Source organism: Mastigoproctus giganteus, chromosome 12 (genome assembly GCF_048544385.1).
Source record: "Mastigoproctus giganteus isolate SK-2022 chromosome 12, ASM4854438v1, whole genome shotgun sequence".
In the NCBI taxonomy this organism is placed as follows: domain Eukaryota; kingdom Metazoa; phylum Arthropoda; class Arachnida; order Uropygi; family Thelyphonidae; genus Mastigoproctus; species Mastigoproctus giganteus.
In genome coordinates, this window is record NC_143586.1 from 43,955,931 (window position 1) to 43,971,494 (window position 15,564).

Genomic DNA, 15,564 nt, shown 5'->3' on the forward strand with positions numbered 1-15,564 from the left:
TCCTCATTAAATCAAAAAATAGATTGGGATGGGATAATGATGTTTAGTATGCCCCGATAATCTTTTGAAGATTACCATGGAAGGTAATGGTAACCATAAAGGATTACCATTATGATCACTAGGTCCCGGGAGCCTAGTGGGATTACAGGTTTCCCTTTTTAATACTTCGTGATATTAAAAAGGGTTGGAATTGCCTATATTATGGTACACCTTTTATCAGAGGCGGACTTAACGGCGGGCGCACCGGGCGCGCGCCCTGGGCCCCGACTTCTGAAGGGCCCACGCAAAACCCCAAAAAATTAGTTGAACATATTAGTTCAACATAATAGTTAAACTAATATGTTCAACTATTAGTTCAAAACTTTGTGATTATTATTATGCTATTATTAATTATATAATACATATATTATATTCAAATTTTGTTGGAAATAAAACATTAATAGTAAATAATATTTTTTACTTATTTAAAAAAATGGTTAACACGTAATTTTATTTTCCCTGTCTCTCTCTCTTTTTTTTTAAGGGGCCCAATAATTTCTTCTGCGCCCGGGGCCTCGACCGACCTTAATCCGCTCCTGCCTTTTATTGCTGTTAATATAGTTACATGGAGGGGAACATTACATACAATGTGTGCGAGAAGACTATATTTTTTTTGACCCCATATGATGGAATTACCCAGCTGTTCTGTTCGTTTTTTCTGTCTAGCTTTAGAGAATTGTCGAACTGGTAGTTATGTTTATGTGAAATAATGATTTCTCAGCATCTGAATTACTCTCGAAGCGTTCTTTCTTTTTTTTTTTTTTTTCAACTTTCTATTGTGAAATAGATTGCGTGTAGATGTTTTATCTTCTTTTCGTTTCATGTTTGCTTCTGCCATTAAATTCAAAAGGCTTTTTTCTAATGTAAGTTACAGCCTGTGTTTTCTTTTCTCCTTTATGCTATCATTATTATTTATGTATTTGCAAAATACAATATTAATAAAAAATAAAGTATTACTCAGGCACACTGTACGAGTATTTTTATTAAATTTAATTATTAACATTATAGCCCAATCGGAATCTATTTACGTTATTGAAATAATAATCATAAATTAGATATAGACTCCTTTACAAAGTAAAGCAGACTAGATAATTTATTATTATTTTCCAGAAATGAATTAATAAATAAGAGATAAACCTTTCATTGGTCATTCTGGTCATTGGTTAACCTGGTTACAAAGTAGTTCAACACCAGTGCAACTCGTTGTGTAGGAAAGTTGTTCTGCTATGAGCATAAAATTATTATTATTATTATTATTATTATTATTATTATTATTATTATCTATATGGTGCAGGGAAACCTGAGGCTTATGCTGCACCAGCCAAAAAAAATTCCCGAGTTACTGAGAGAGAAAGAGTCAAAAGTAGAAGGAAATCAACAAGAGAGAGAAAAATGATGATATTCAGCTCAGGACCCTGAGTGTGCAAGCCCATACTCTCCAGATGTGAACTCCTGGAGTTAATGGTACAGTACAATACACTGTCCTGAGCAGTTTTCACAAACTACTAAAATCTAGGACCCTTTCAAAAATCAAAAAACGTTTTCGAACGCATATATTATTATTATTATTATTATTATTATTATTATTATTATTATCATTATTATTATCCGTATGGTGCAAGGAAGCCTGGGATTTATGCCTCACCAGCCAAAAAAAAAAAAAAAAAAATATCCTCGAGTTACCCTGATAGTAAGAGAGAGAGAGAAGTAAAAAGGAATCACAAAGAGAAAGAGAAGAATGATGATATCCAGCTCAGGACCCCCATACTCACCAGATGTGGGCTCCTGGGGTAATATACAAAGTATTTTTATTATTTTCTGCGGGCTCCAGGGTTTCCCCTATCCGCCGCTGCTGAGTAACTGTACATTATTAACAATTTGTGGTTTAGCAAAACATCTTTTGATCCACCAACTTCACAGGAATGATTACAACCAATACGTCTCTTGCCTTAGACCAATGTAGTATAGCCGCACATTTGACCATACTGTATATCCATAACACTTGGAATTCAGTTATTACAATTTGTTGAAGGCACCAATTTCTACATTAACCTTCACAATTTATACAACTATACAGATAGTTAGAACCTACCAGTTGGGTTACAATGAGGTCAGACATATGTCTTACAATTTATACAATTTAAGATTTACAATTTATGCACCTTATTAGAGGCCGAGATCCCAGGACACTGCCCACCCAACAGTGAACCTGGCACATCGACTTAATATACTAAACGCTAATATTGCCGTCCGGCAAAAAATACAAATAAATTTCCTCATCAGAGGTCCTGTAACAATGCGATTAATATCAAGGCAATCATATCAAGGCAAGTGGTAGTACACTTATTACATAATTATTCTCACTCGGCAAGTCCTTGTCAGCAAAGTTAACCAGTGCCTGATAATTTTCCTTACATTCTAAAAACTTGGTGAAGTTATTTACATCATAAACTTCGGTCAATGTCTGAAGTTGAAATCGAATATCGACATTTTAAGTTACATGTTGGACTGTCTCCTCTGAGCCACATTTACATAGAGGAGACCCAGAGTAAATAACTTTGAGTTTAGGCTGCTATGCCCGGATAGAAGGTTTGTTTGTTATGGAAGTTTAATGGCGTATAAGCTTCTGGGGCTATAGTGCGCCTTCGGATAGAAGGAAAGTTAGGTGAAGACCCGGGTTAAACCAATGCCAATGTTTTTTGTCAAATTCGGCAACTTGAGGTATAAAAAAGGGTAGTAATCCTTCCAGTGTTGGCATTAGTCCATTCGTTTTGCCATTCCTGGAGGAACTGGTTTCTTAATCTAGTGTTGTCTTCTTTCACTGGCATGTCCAGGTTAACAGAAAACTGGTTGAACTGTGCTGCAATACCCTTCTTTCTACAATACTGAAAGTAATTGTACAGCACTTAGGGGCTTAGAGGGGAACAGGTATCCTGTGTGTTATCAGACACTCAGCCTAAAACACTGATGGATCCAATATCTCTCTATTACAGAAGATTTAGGAAGAGTCCGGTTGGCCTGCCTCTCTAAAATCCACTCATATACACCTTTGTGGGAGGGGGGAACAGTTGATTATTCCCTCTTGTTATTTATCCTTATTTATTTATATATTCTTATTTTTTTATTATAATCTATCCCTAACTATTTTCTTTATTTATATATTTTTATTCTACGTCGTCGCGAACCGCGTCTGGTACGTCGAGCTCCCTTCTTTGTGTCGAGAACATCCGGGCACTACATCATCACTAGAATTTTATCTGGGATGCCCGCTACCACTTACCTCTTCCGTCACGCTTCCTCTCAAGATACCGCCCCTGAAATTGTCGAGTGCCTTCTGAGTCGGCCTATTTGTACTTTGTTTACCAGTGGAACACGGTGTGCTCTCTCTGATCTGAGGTCTTCCTTTTCTGATGGAGTCCGAAACCGTTCTAGGGTGTGGGCGTTCTTTTGTCCCCCGCTGCGGTAAGTTCAGTACAGGCCTACATTCTGTAAACAAAAGTCACATCAAAACTGGCCTACCCATTGTATTACAGTTCGGTCAGCGCCCCTCCTGCTGCCTTTTGAAGGTACACAGCGCTAGCAAATCTGCTGAGTGCTTGTCTGTTTTAAACATTAGATATTTTTCAATAAAAATGGTAAATTTTAAAATCTTAATATGTATGTAAGAATAGTTGTTACACCTTCTCGATGGTAAGCCCTGTTACGTCACTTAGGTGGCAACGAACGTGTAGAGTGGTTCTCTTCAAGACGCCTGGTCAGCGTGAAGAGGAAAATACCAAACCCTCCAGCATATGACAGCACGACAAAACAAATGGCCCTCCGTCCACAGCAGTTTTCACTCCCCCTCTTACGGCAACGAGAGGATCAGAGTGGAAGCAGAGGGTGCTAAGAATCTCTGGGTACGACCAGACTGCCATGCACGGAAACTGAACTTGGCCTGTTACAACGTAAGATCACTCATCGGTGAAGAAAGGATATTAGATCTGGAAAAGGAATTAGAAAATGTGAATTGGATTATCATCGGTTTGGCTGAAACAAGAAGAAGAAATGAATCACTTATAAGTTTATCAAGTGGAAATCTGTTGTACACCAATGGAAACAGTGAAAGGAGTGAAGGTGGAGTTGGGTTTCTGGTCCATAAAGATTTAAAAAACAACATTTTGGAATTCAAAAGTACATCACCAAGGGTGTCAAGACTAATACTCAAGATTTCTAAGAGGTACAGCTAAAGGTTATAATGATTTATGCACCAACATCGAGCCATGATGATGAAGAGGTTGAAGAAATGTACACCGAAATTGAGAGTCTTCTAGATGAGCAGAAAACCCACTACACTATTATTATGGGGGACTTCAATGCTAAGGTTGGAAAAAGACAAAACAGCGCAGAAAGGGGAACTCTAGGAAATTTTGGAATTGGTGAAAGAAATGAAAGAGGAGAAAGACTTGTGGAATTTGCAGAATCTCAAGGATTGTCAGTAATGAACATTTTTTTCAAGAAAAGGGTGAACAGAAAGTGGACATGGAACAGTCCAAATGGATTAACAACTAATGAAATCGACTTCATCCTCAGTAACAAAGATATATCGTGAATGATGTTACCGTCCTGAATAAGGTAAATGTTGGAAGTGATCACAGAATGGTAAGATGTACACTTGATATAGATGTAGGAAAGGAAAGGAAAAAAACTGACTCGAGTAAATAATACAAAGGTCTTTGAGATAACAGAAGAGGAGAAAAAGCAGTACTGGAACTTAAGAACAAGTTTGAGCTTCTGCAGACTGCTCAGGACCAAGATATCGACGAGGAATATTACAACTTTCTGAAAGTGATAAAGCCCAAGAAACCTATAGGGAAAAAGAAATCCAAAGAAGAAAAAATTAGTCAAGAAACACTTGTCATGATGAACCGAAGGCGAAAAATGAAGAGCAAGATAACCACTGACAAGGAAAAATTGAGTATACTGAGTTATGCAAAGCCATTAGAAAGAGACTCAGAGAGGACATAAGAAGATTTAACACAAGAAAAGTAGAACAAGCATTAAGGGAAAACAAAGGATTTAAATCAGCAGCCATGAGCAGTAATACAGAAAGACAAATGATACTGAAACTGAAGAATAGGGATGGTGTACTTATAAATAGCAGAGAAGGCATAATTAAAATAGCAGAAGACTACTATAGAGAATTATACAAGGAACGAGGACATGATGCCAGCAGTGGGGAAGATGGATCGCAAATTAGGAACATGACATAGACATGAACATGAATATGACATACCCGATATTCTTCCTGATGAGGTAGAACAGGCGTTGAAGAAAATGAAGAATCAGAAAGCCCCGGGGGAAGATGAAGTTACTGTAGAGTTGTTAAAATTGGGAGGAAGAGACATAACACAAAAACTGGCAAGGCTCTTCACAAAGTGCATTAGAAAAGGTGTGACGCCTAAGCAGTGGAATAATGCAATCATAGTTTTGCTGCATAAGAAAGGAGATAAATCAGAAATTGGAAATTATAGACCAATTAGCTTGTTATCCCACATCTACAAGTTGTTCACAAGGGTCATTACTAACAGATCACAAAGAATACTTGATGACAACCAACCGAAAGAGCAAGCTGGCTTTAGGACAGGATTCTCAACTATGGATCACCTTCACGTAATATCACAGCTAATGGAGAAAGCAAATGAATATAAAACACCATTATGCCTGGCATTTGTGGATTATGAAAAGGCATTTGACTCCATAAAGCATAAGGCAATGTTTCAGGCACTGGAAAGACAAGGCATAGATACTCCATATATTATAATTTTGAAGAAAATATATGAGAGTGCTACCTCCTTTATTAAGGCGCCTCCGTAGCCAGGTGGGAAGAGGCAGCAGCAGTGAGTAGCACACGCTTCTTGATTAGACCGGGGTTCGAACACGTCACCACCAAATACGGAGGATGCGGAAAGGTCAGGAATGACCACCGCATGTTCACGGAACAATATGGCCTTAGTTGCTAATGCTCCTAAAAACCAAATAACAAACAAACCTCCTTTATTAGACCAGACAAAGACAGCAGGAAATTTAAAATCGAGAAAGGAGTTCGACAAGGAGACACAATATCTCCGAAGCTGTTTACTGCTGTCCTTGTGGAAGCTTTCAGAAGATTAGACTGGTCGCAGAAAGGAGTCAATGTGAACGGAGAGTACCTAAACCATTTACGATTTGCAGATGACATTGTGGTCATAAGCCACGATCCCAAAGAATTAGAGGAAAATCTTAATCAGTTATGCATAGTTAGTAAGGATTTTGGACTAAAGATGAATATGGCTAAAACAAAAGTAATGATGAACAAGTATGCCACAGAAAGATAAATAATGATTGAAGGAGCAGTAATTGAAAAGGTGGAGTCATATACTTATCTGGGACAAGTTATTAGCTGTAATAATGATAAATGACTGGAAGTCAAGAGAAGAATAAATTTTGGATGAACAGCATTCAGGAAATATAGTCACATACTGAAGAGCAATATCCCAGTTTGTCTGAAACGTAAAATAATGAACCAATGTATACTCCCCCACCATGACTTATGGAAGTGAAACTTCAGCACTCACCAAAAGAATGGAAGAGAAGCTGAGAACTACACAGCGAAGAATGGAACGAATTATATTGGGAATCAGACTGTTAGATCAGAAGAGAAACACGCGGATTAGGCAGCAAACTCAAGTAAAGGACATTCTTATCAAAACTAAAGAACTAAAATGGTCTTGGGCAGGACACATAGCTCGAAGACATGATGACAGATGGACTAAGAAAATAACAGATTGGTACCCAAGAGGAGCTATAAGAAAACCTGGAAGACAAAGGCGGAGATGGATAGACGAAATTCATGAGTTTGTGGGTAGTAAATGGATGGCCAGTGCTCAAAACAGAAGGATCTGGAAAGTTGCTGGAGAGGCCTTTATCCTGCAGTGGATTGAAAATGGCTGATGATGATGCTTACCGTTGATTATCTGTAGTGCCGACGTTGAAATTGTGCGACAAGCTCTTGAAATTGCAATCAGACAGAAGTGCTGGGCTTGAGTCAAGATTTTTTCCACTATGATTCTGCGTATACTGGAGCCCCAAGCATAGCAGACAATAGGAATAAATATACATTTGTAGTACAGCTTGAGAGTGGACGGTTTCAGACCCCTAAGAACCTTTGGTAATTCTGATTATTTTGCCTGTCAAAGTCTTGCTTTTGCTTAGTACGTATTTAGCATGGGTAATGAATTGAAGTTTGTTATCTAACATAATTCCTAGGTATTTATACGAGTTCACTAATTTTATTGATTGTTCTTTAATCTTAATACTTGGAGGTCTGTTTGGGTCTAATTTTCCTTTGAGAAGAATTTGTTTTGTTTTGGGAACAGAAATAGTTAATTTATGTGTACTTCACCACTCATCTAGATCTGATAGGACTTCATTAGCACGGATTTCAAGTTGTTGTCTGGAGTTTCCAGAAACAAGGATAATTAAATCGTCTGCGTAAGCGATTTTAGTAATGCAATTATGTTCGGTAGCCAGCCACCCATCAAGGACCACGTTCCAGCATACTGGTCCGAGAACTGATCCCTGAGGGCAACTGCGAGTCACAGGTCTCGCAACAGAGCAGGATCCACTGGAGACCACAAGTGGCGATTCTGGAAATCATCCGTGATGAGACGATAAATAGGCACGGAGACCCCGGCCTCTCGGAACCTCTCCAGGACACTTTGCCACCACACAGTGTCAAAGGCTCCTTTGAAGTCCGCATGGAGGCCGAGGACATACTTTTCATTGGAGGCTGAAACGTTATTAATAACTAGGTTAATGGCATCCACTGTAGACAACCCGGCAGTGAAGCCAAACTGATATCTGTAGTTTAGGTTTCTTTCTTTATAGTGCTTCTGGAATCTCGCTACAATCAGCTTCTCTAGTATTTTTCCGAAGACCTGAAGTAGAGCGATTGTGCGATATGAATTTGCCTGATTTGCTGTTTTGTTGGGATTCTTAATGAGTAATTTAAGATTTGCTTTTTTCCAAGGAGAGGGGAAGGATCCATGTTGTAGGCAGGCATTAAAGAGGTTCATCATCAGTTGGGGACAGGTGCTCCAGATTCTTTTAATTATGGTAACTTCTAATAGGTCCAGTCCAGGGCATTTGCCATCACGCAAAGTCGCAACAGCAAGACCTACCTCGTGTCTGTCAAAATCATCTTCGTGGCTTTGGCCTAAGTAGGAAAGATGTTCTAAATGAATGCCTGTTTGTAACCGGACTTTCTGGTACAGTTTCATCCTGCATAATCAATTCACCCAAAATTGTTTCCATAGTCTCGGCCCATGTCAGAGTTATCAGGTCTAAGTTCAGAGGAGAATATTCCCCCCGGATGACTTTTGTCTAGAGTCAGCTTGTAGATCAAGCCCCAGGACTCCTGGGGTTTGATCTAGTTTAGTTTAACTAAGCATTCCCAAGCATAGCGTTTTTCTTTGTAAATATTGTTGAAATATGTCCTTCTCGCATTTTTATATATTTCATTCAATCGGTTTATCTCGTCTTCAGGTCTAACATCTCTCCTAGCTCTCTAAACATCTCGTCTTGCTCTCTTTGTATGATTCCTTAGCGTAGAAAGGTTCTGCGACCACCAAGGAACCGAATTTTGTCTTCTCTGTTTCTTCTTAATCGTCTCGTTGCATATTTCGGTGATGATTGCCATCAATTCTTTTAGATGTTGGTCCAAAGTAAGATCTGTCAGTTTTTCATCCGTAAATTTTTTCTTAAGTAGTTTCTCAAAAGGATTCCAATTGATTTGTCGAGTTTTATATCTGGGGAAGTCATGAGTGCCTCTCAAAGCTTCTACATTTTCATTAGATATTGTGTCAAAGGTTATTACATTGTGGTCGCTTACCGACCAAGAGGAATGAACAGTCCAGTCTTCTATGCATCTCCCGAATGTTGCATTCGATAGAGTGACATCTATGTAAGACTGTCCAGAAGGGGATGAGTAAGTGGGCAGATGCCCAGGGGAGCTCCAGACAATCAATCCGTTAATTATTATGAATTCCTCCGGTAATTCACCTTTTTTATTCGTTATGGGACTGTTCCACATGGTGACCTCCTGAGCTCGCAAGAACTCAGGACACTTCAAGTCACGATATGAGTGATCTGATTTCCTCTTTTTATTTTGCAGTTTGGGCATGTAACCGGTGATTCAGGAGTGGGACACGATTGCGACTGATGACCTTGCACTCCACAATGCCCACATGTGTAGTCCTGCTGTCTGCAATATCTGGCCGAATGCCCATAAGCCAAACATTTAAAACAAAGTGAAGCCATAATAAAATCCTTCATGTTGTGAACCGACCAGCCCAGGTAGACGCGAGCGTCATCTTTTAATATGATTCGCCTGATATAGGCAGGAACTTCAATTATCCAGTGTTTGTTGTTTTTGTTTTTAGCGTTAATCTTAAACCTCACCTTAACCCCTTTTTGAAATCTTCCTCACTAACATTGTGCTCGCACAGGTTTTTGACATATAGATCCTCCAAGAACTCTTGGTCTGACATATCTTTTTGTATGTCATAGAATATCACAGTCGGGTTTAGTTTTCGGGGCAGTCTACAATTAATTTATGTTCCCCAAATTTCGGGCAGTTCTTTAATTTAGTAATGTCTTCGTCAGTGGCAGTTTCAATTGCAACGCCTTTTTCTCAAACTTTTGTGATAGATTTTATTTTAATCTGTTTAAGTTCGGATTTAAAATTCGTTGCAATCACATGTTTAACTTCTTCACTCGTTTTTAATTCACACTTTTCGCTAGCTTTAATCAATACTACATGATTTGACTGAATTCCTGAGGGAATCAGTTCAGCGTGGTCTTTATGCCTGCACTCGCTGCAGCCATCTTAGCATAAGTGGCCACAGGGGTGAACGTAGGCAAAACTCTTAAGTCTAAATTTGTTTTTAACCTCTCATTATAAATGGTGAGATCAATCACCGATCGTTCCATACTGTTCCAGATTTTACCAGCTTCCACCACCATGAGGGGGGTAACGGTGGAGCCTGACTTAAAAAATCTAGAAAAGTATTTTTCAGAACACTTAAGTAATCTAAATTAAGCGTACAGTTCGAATTTCCAGGGTTATTTACCGAGTGAGAATCAGCTGCACCTTCAGTTGATCCCAGTTGGGGTAATTCCTTCCCTAGAATATCTATAAATTCGTCTAAAGGTTCTTTCAACCCAGTATTTAGAAAGTCTGGAGCTAATGTTAGATCTCCAGGCATGTCCGATAAAGAATAGTCATCAGACATCATCATTACACTTGTTAAGTTTTCCTGTTACAAAACTAAACCACACCTGGAAGAAATATCTGACTTTTAACTTAGTCCAGTAAGCCACGAGAGTTTTCGTTCGCACAAGGAGCAGTCAACAAGGAGAATTAGGATTAAGCGATTTCTGGCTTCGCTGTACAGCAGTCACTGTCTTTGTCCTTGCAATCAGTCCAGCAAGGTAAGATCAGTTCGAGTAGGGCTACTTGACCCACATGCAGAATGGCATGTTAATCTGGACATGGTTCGTTTTACAGTAGGAATGAACTACAATTGTCTTTCCCATACTGTTTCAAATTCCTTATTTATGTGAAGGCAGTGAAGAAGCTTCAGGCAAAGATTAAATTGCAGGAGTCACTTCCATGCCTTCTTGCGAGGCTCGCAATCTTGACGACGTACCTTTAACAGTCTAACTATGCGAATTTGGTCATTTTTTAACAGAATTTTCGAAAGCAATTATAAGATTTTACCTGTTGTATCTGTCCTAGAGGATGGAGATTAACACTGTATGAAGTGTGCATTACGTCCTCACGATAGGAAAACTTTCAACACCGTTGACGATTTAGATCCGACAAGAAAACTATGTTGAACACAGAGCACAGCAAAATGCGACCGCACTGACCGAAGCCACAGACAACTGTTTTAGAAGCATTAGCAAGTATTGCTCCGGGGTTATACAGTGGTCATTCCCTGACCTTTCCGCATCCTCCATATTTGGTGGAGATCACAGGCTCGAACGCCGGTCTAATCAAGAAGCGTGTGCTACGCACTGCTGCTCCTGGCTACAGAGGCGCTTGAGAGAGAAAGAGAGATTATAAATTACTGTATATCATATACAAAAATACACTGAAGTTATGTTGAAACGAAAGGTTTAAAATTCGTGTTGGAAGAAGACAGAGACTGCACGTGATTCTTTTTTGTTAACACCGACATTAGCTGTACTGTTGCAATTTTCCGATTACTGTTTTGATCTTGTTTAAAAATTAACTTAAATTATATACATTCGTGATTCGTACAAAGATAACCAGAGGAACCTCACAATAAATTGTCTATACAAGTGAACTGTCTTTTATTTCATTAACTAATGAAACAGTACTAAAATAGTTCGAAAACGCTTCTTTACCAAATTAAATCCAACAGTTTGCCTTTATTTCTTTGTTGGCGTAATCCTTTAATGCTGTGTTGTACAAGGAAGGCCTCCTATTCACCTCACAAATAAACTTCTCGGTGTCAAACGTCTTCTCCATAGGAGATGAACTTTTTTTTTTAGTTTGTTTATATTATGTGTGTGTATATATGTATTTTATTTTATTTTATTTATTTATTTTATTTTATTTTATTTTTTTTTTTTTTTGCTGGCTCTCAGGTGTGGGCAGCCTGGGAGCGGGATTGCTGGCACCCACCGGTATAGCACTACTTCCGGTGGGTGCGGGATTTTTGTGCATGAGGCACTTAAAATAGAAGACCAGGCCCAGCACCAAGTGAATATGGGCGGCCATTACGGTCTCTTCGCCACCGGGGATCGGCTGTGCAGGTGACAGCTTCTCCCTGATGGCGAAGAGACCTTCCATACAGGTCTATTTTGCAGAGGTTCTGCACAAAGTCAACTTTATCAGGTGGAGATAGACGGAAGTCTAAGTGCCACCTTACACATAATAATAATAATAAAATAATAGGAGATGAACTAATGTTCCAGGAGCCGCTGAAACAATATACTGTACATACAAGTAATGAACGAGGATGGCGAACCACCCCATAACACTGGGAGAATGTTTCCTCAGGCAATACAAACGCTGAGTTGCTGGCGCTTTTAACGCTAAGTCGTCAGCAGGTGTTGAACGCCAGCTAACGTCCAACGCGGCGTGGAAAGCGCACGTGTAGTGTGCACACCTTTTCTCTCCCGCTTCCTCTAAACCCGGGCTTTTACAACGCCACGCTTAAAGCGCTCCTCGAGTATAGCCCTAAATCCTGTAAAAACATGAAATGATGATCGCCTTCCCAACTTTATGTACTTTAATTTCAATAAAATGAAATCATTAGTTAATTTGACCATGTTAATTTTTTAATTAACTAATATAAATAATTAAATTCAATAGCACATACTGGCCTTAAGTATTCAGCTTCATTTTTCTTGTTTGCCTGAAAAGATTGTTTTTTAATACAATTTATAATGTAATTCCTTAATATAATTTATAGAATTAAAATAATTTTAACGATAATTTATTTAGAGTTAACGTACTTAAAAATAATTTAAATATATCGCAGAACACCATTTGTAAACTAATATAATTGTCCTAGATATAATTTGACCTGAGGTAATTGTGTTGAATTGCTCAGGTTTCCCTTCATAGTTCGTGATAATCTTTCGCCTTTTACTAAAGATTACCGTGGAGGGGAGCATTACAATGAGCCTAATGGCGAATTTTTGTGGTCCCACCTCGTGGGATTACTGGTTAAATAATGTAAAAGTAGGTTTAAGTGATTTTTATTACTTCGGTTTGCCTTTTTTTTAAAGGTAACTTGAAGACTATAAAATATTTAAGGGCAAAGTCATGCTACGAGGTAGAGACAAAAAGAAAGGTTGTTATTGCAAAAGCATCATTATTAATTAATTAATTAAATTGGCATCGATTGGGTTATATCTCATATTGTGAATGCCTTCACAACGAGTTTCCGTGGTATTGTACTACCTCAAATAACTAACACTTCACCAGTGGAGAAAACTACTGTTATTTATTCTCAGCGGTGTCGTCTGGGTGGTGGTATCCGCTGAGAATAAATAACAGTAGTCCTCCACTGGTGAAGTGTTATTTATTCGAGGTAGTACAATACCATAGCAACTTCTTGCCGTTTGACTCTAAACACACTTTACCATAGCAACTCGTTGTGAAGGCATTCACAATATGAGATATAACCAAAACGATGCCAATTTAATTAATTAATTTAACTACTTTAGTAGATAGCTACGTTAAAATGATGCTTTTGCACTAACCTACATGTTAGGTAACTTAAAGTGAACAAGGTTTTTAAAGGTATCTTAAAGGATTGGAATTGCCTATATTAGGGTATACCTTTTATTGCTATAATGTTATTGTTAGTATAGTTACATGGAGGGGAACATTACATTGTGAGGGATGAGACTATATTTTTTTATCCCCACGTGATGGAATTACCCAGCTATTCTGTTTGCGTTTTTTCTGTCTAGCTTTAGAGAACTGTCCAACTGATAGTTATGTTTATGTGAAATAATGATTTCTCAGCATGTGATTTACTCTCGAACAGTTCTTTTTTTTTTTTTTTAACTTTCTATTGTGAAATAGATAATATGTAGATGTTTCATCTTCTTTCTGTTTCACATTTGCCTCTGCCATTCAATACAGAAAGCTAGAGGTTTTTATAATGTAAGTTACAGCCTGTGTTTTCTTTTCTCATTTATGCTATCATTATTATTTATGTATTTGCAACAAAAAGTATTACTTTTGGTTAATCACTCAGGCACAGTGTACAAGTATTTTAATTAAATGTAATTATTAACATTATAGCAAAAACGGAATCTAGTTACTGAAATAATAATCATAAATTAGATATAGACACCTTTACAATGTAAAGCTGACTAGATAATTGATTCTTGTTTTCCAAGATAAACCTTTCATTCGTTTCAAAGTACTGTAGTTCAATACCAGTGCAACTCGTTGTGCAGGCAAGTTGTTCTGCTATGAGCATAAAATTATTATTATTAATAATAATATTATTAGTAGCTATATGGTGCAAGGAAATCTGAGGCTTATGCTGCACCAGCCAAAAAAAAAAAAAAATTCGCGAATTACTCTGAGAGACATACAAAGTACACAGAAATCACCAAGAAAGAGAAGAATGATTATAACCAGCTCAGGACCCTGGGTGTTCCAAGCCCATACTCGCCCGATTTGAGCCCCTGGGGTAATATACAGGCAACTTCCGGGCATTGCTGATGCAAGTGAACACATGCTTTTTTTGGTGGGGGCTACCGATTTCCCCCCAAAAAAATCGGAGCTGAAATGAAGAAAAAGAAAAGGGGATACGGCAATTTTTTTTTTAAAACAAGAAGAAAAATTCACACCACGTGCATCCACTGATTCTTCTCGCCCGTCATTACTACATGGGGGATAGCGACTGCCGAACTCTATCCTCTGCTTTTCTGCCCGAATAATTACCACATGATTTGTAACAAAAATCAACACCATGTGCAATGATTGATTACCAGACGATTTCACGAGCATTAACACTGAAAATTGCGGATGCCTGTCAACAGAAATGCTTAAAAGACAGAAAACCACTCATCTCATAAATCGAATTATATTTTCTAAACGACCCAACATTTTCGAACTAATATTTCGCGGGAATGAACAACCCAGTAAAACAGACAGCAGCACTCAACAAAGGGAAACATGAGCAATAGAATACGCAAATGAAGAATTTTTTTTTTTTATACCGGGATGTGAGGGCAGAAGCAGCCTTTTCCAAAACCAAACAACTTTTCTTTTTTTGTTTTTAATTAAGCATCCAAAAAATTAAATAATCTGCTAATCAAATATTAACACCACGTAGCATTTCGAACAGCGAAGTTCAGACATAACACACCACGCTGTTCCGGCTTGGCATGGAGACCACGTGACCCTTCCCTGGAAGGTACGGCGAGAAGAGGGAGAAAACAGCGGGCGGAGTCTCGCCCTGTCATTCACCGCCTTATCGCCGAAGTCGGTAACAGTGGGGATGCTGTACTCTTAACTGAATCTAGACCTCCTGTCCTCCTAATTAATAATAAAAAGAACTCTTTATTGCATACAAAAGGCACACGCCGTACACAATACCCTTCACGGCTACAAGCTAATCAACGTTTTCCATCTGCAGTTAACACAAAATGAAACTAATTGTTTTGAAAAATACGTATTGTATTTAGCTTAGTAATGGAAATCATACACTGTATGATTATGTTAAGTAATAGAAATCATACACTGTATGATTTCTATTACTTAACAATACCTAAAAATTACTGATAACCATCCAAAATTAATCCATTAACAGAAAAAGTTTCATTCACCCCCTCCCCACCAAGTCACGAGTAGATAATGGTGTCAGGCCAGTAAAAACATATCAGAATTGGTTAGTGCTAATCCCCCCCCTTCTTGCTTAAAAGCATTTTAATTTAAGCTCC

General features: G+C 38.3%; 1 non-coding gene across 1 annotated transcript; it reads left to right on the forward strand.

The window, feature by feature from the left end:
• Positions 1 to 12,699: 12,699 nt before the first annotated feature.
• On the forward strand, positions 12,700 to 12,817 carry LOC150076979 (U5 spliceosomal RNA). The gene has a single exon (XR_016547763.1). It is a non-coding gene; the product is annotated as a U5 spliceosomal RNA (small nuclear RNA).
• The last annotated feature ends 2,747 nt before the right edge of the window (positions 12,818 to 15,564 follow it).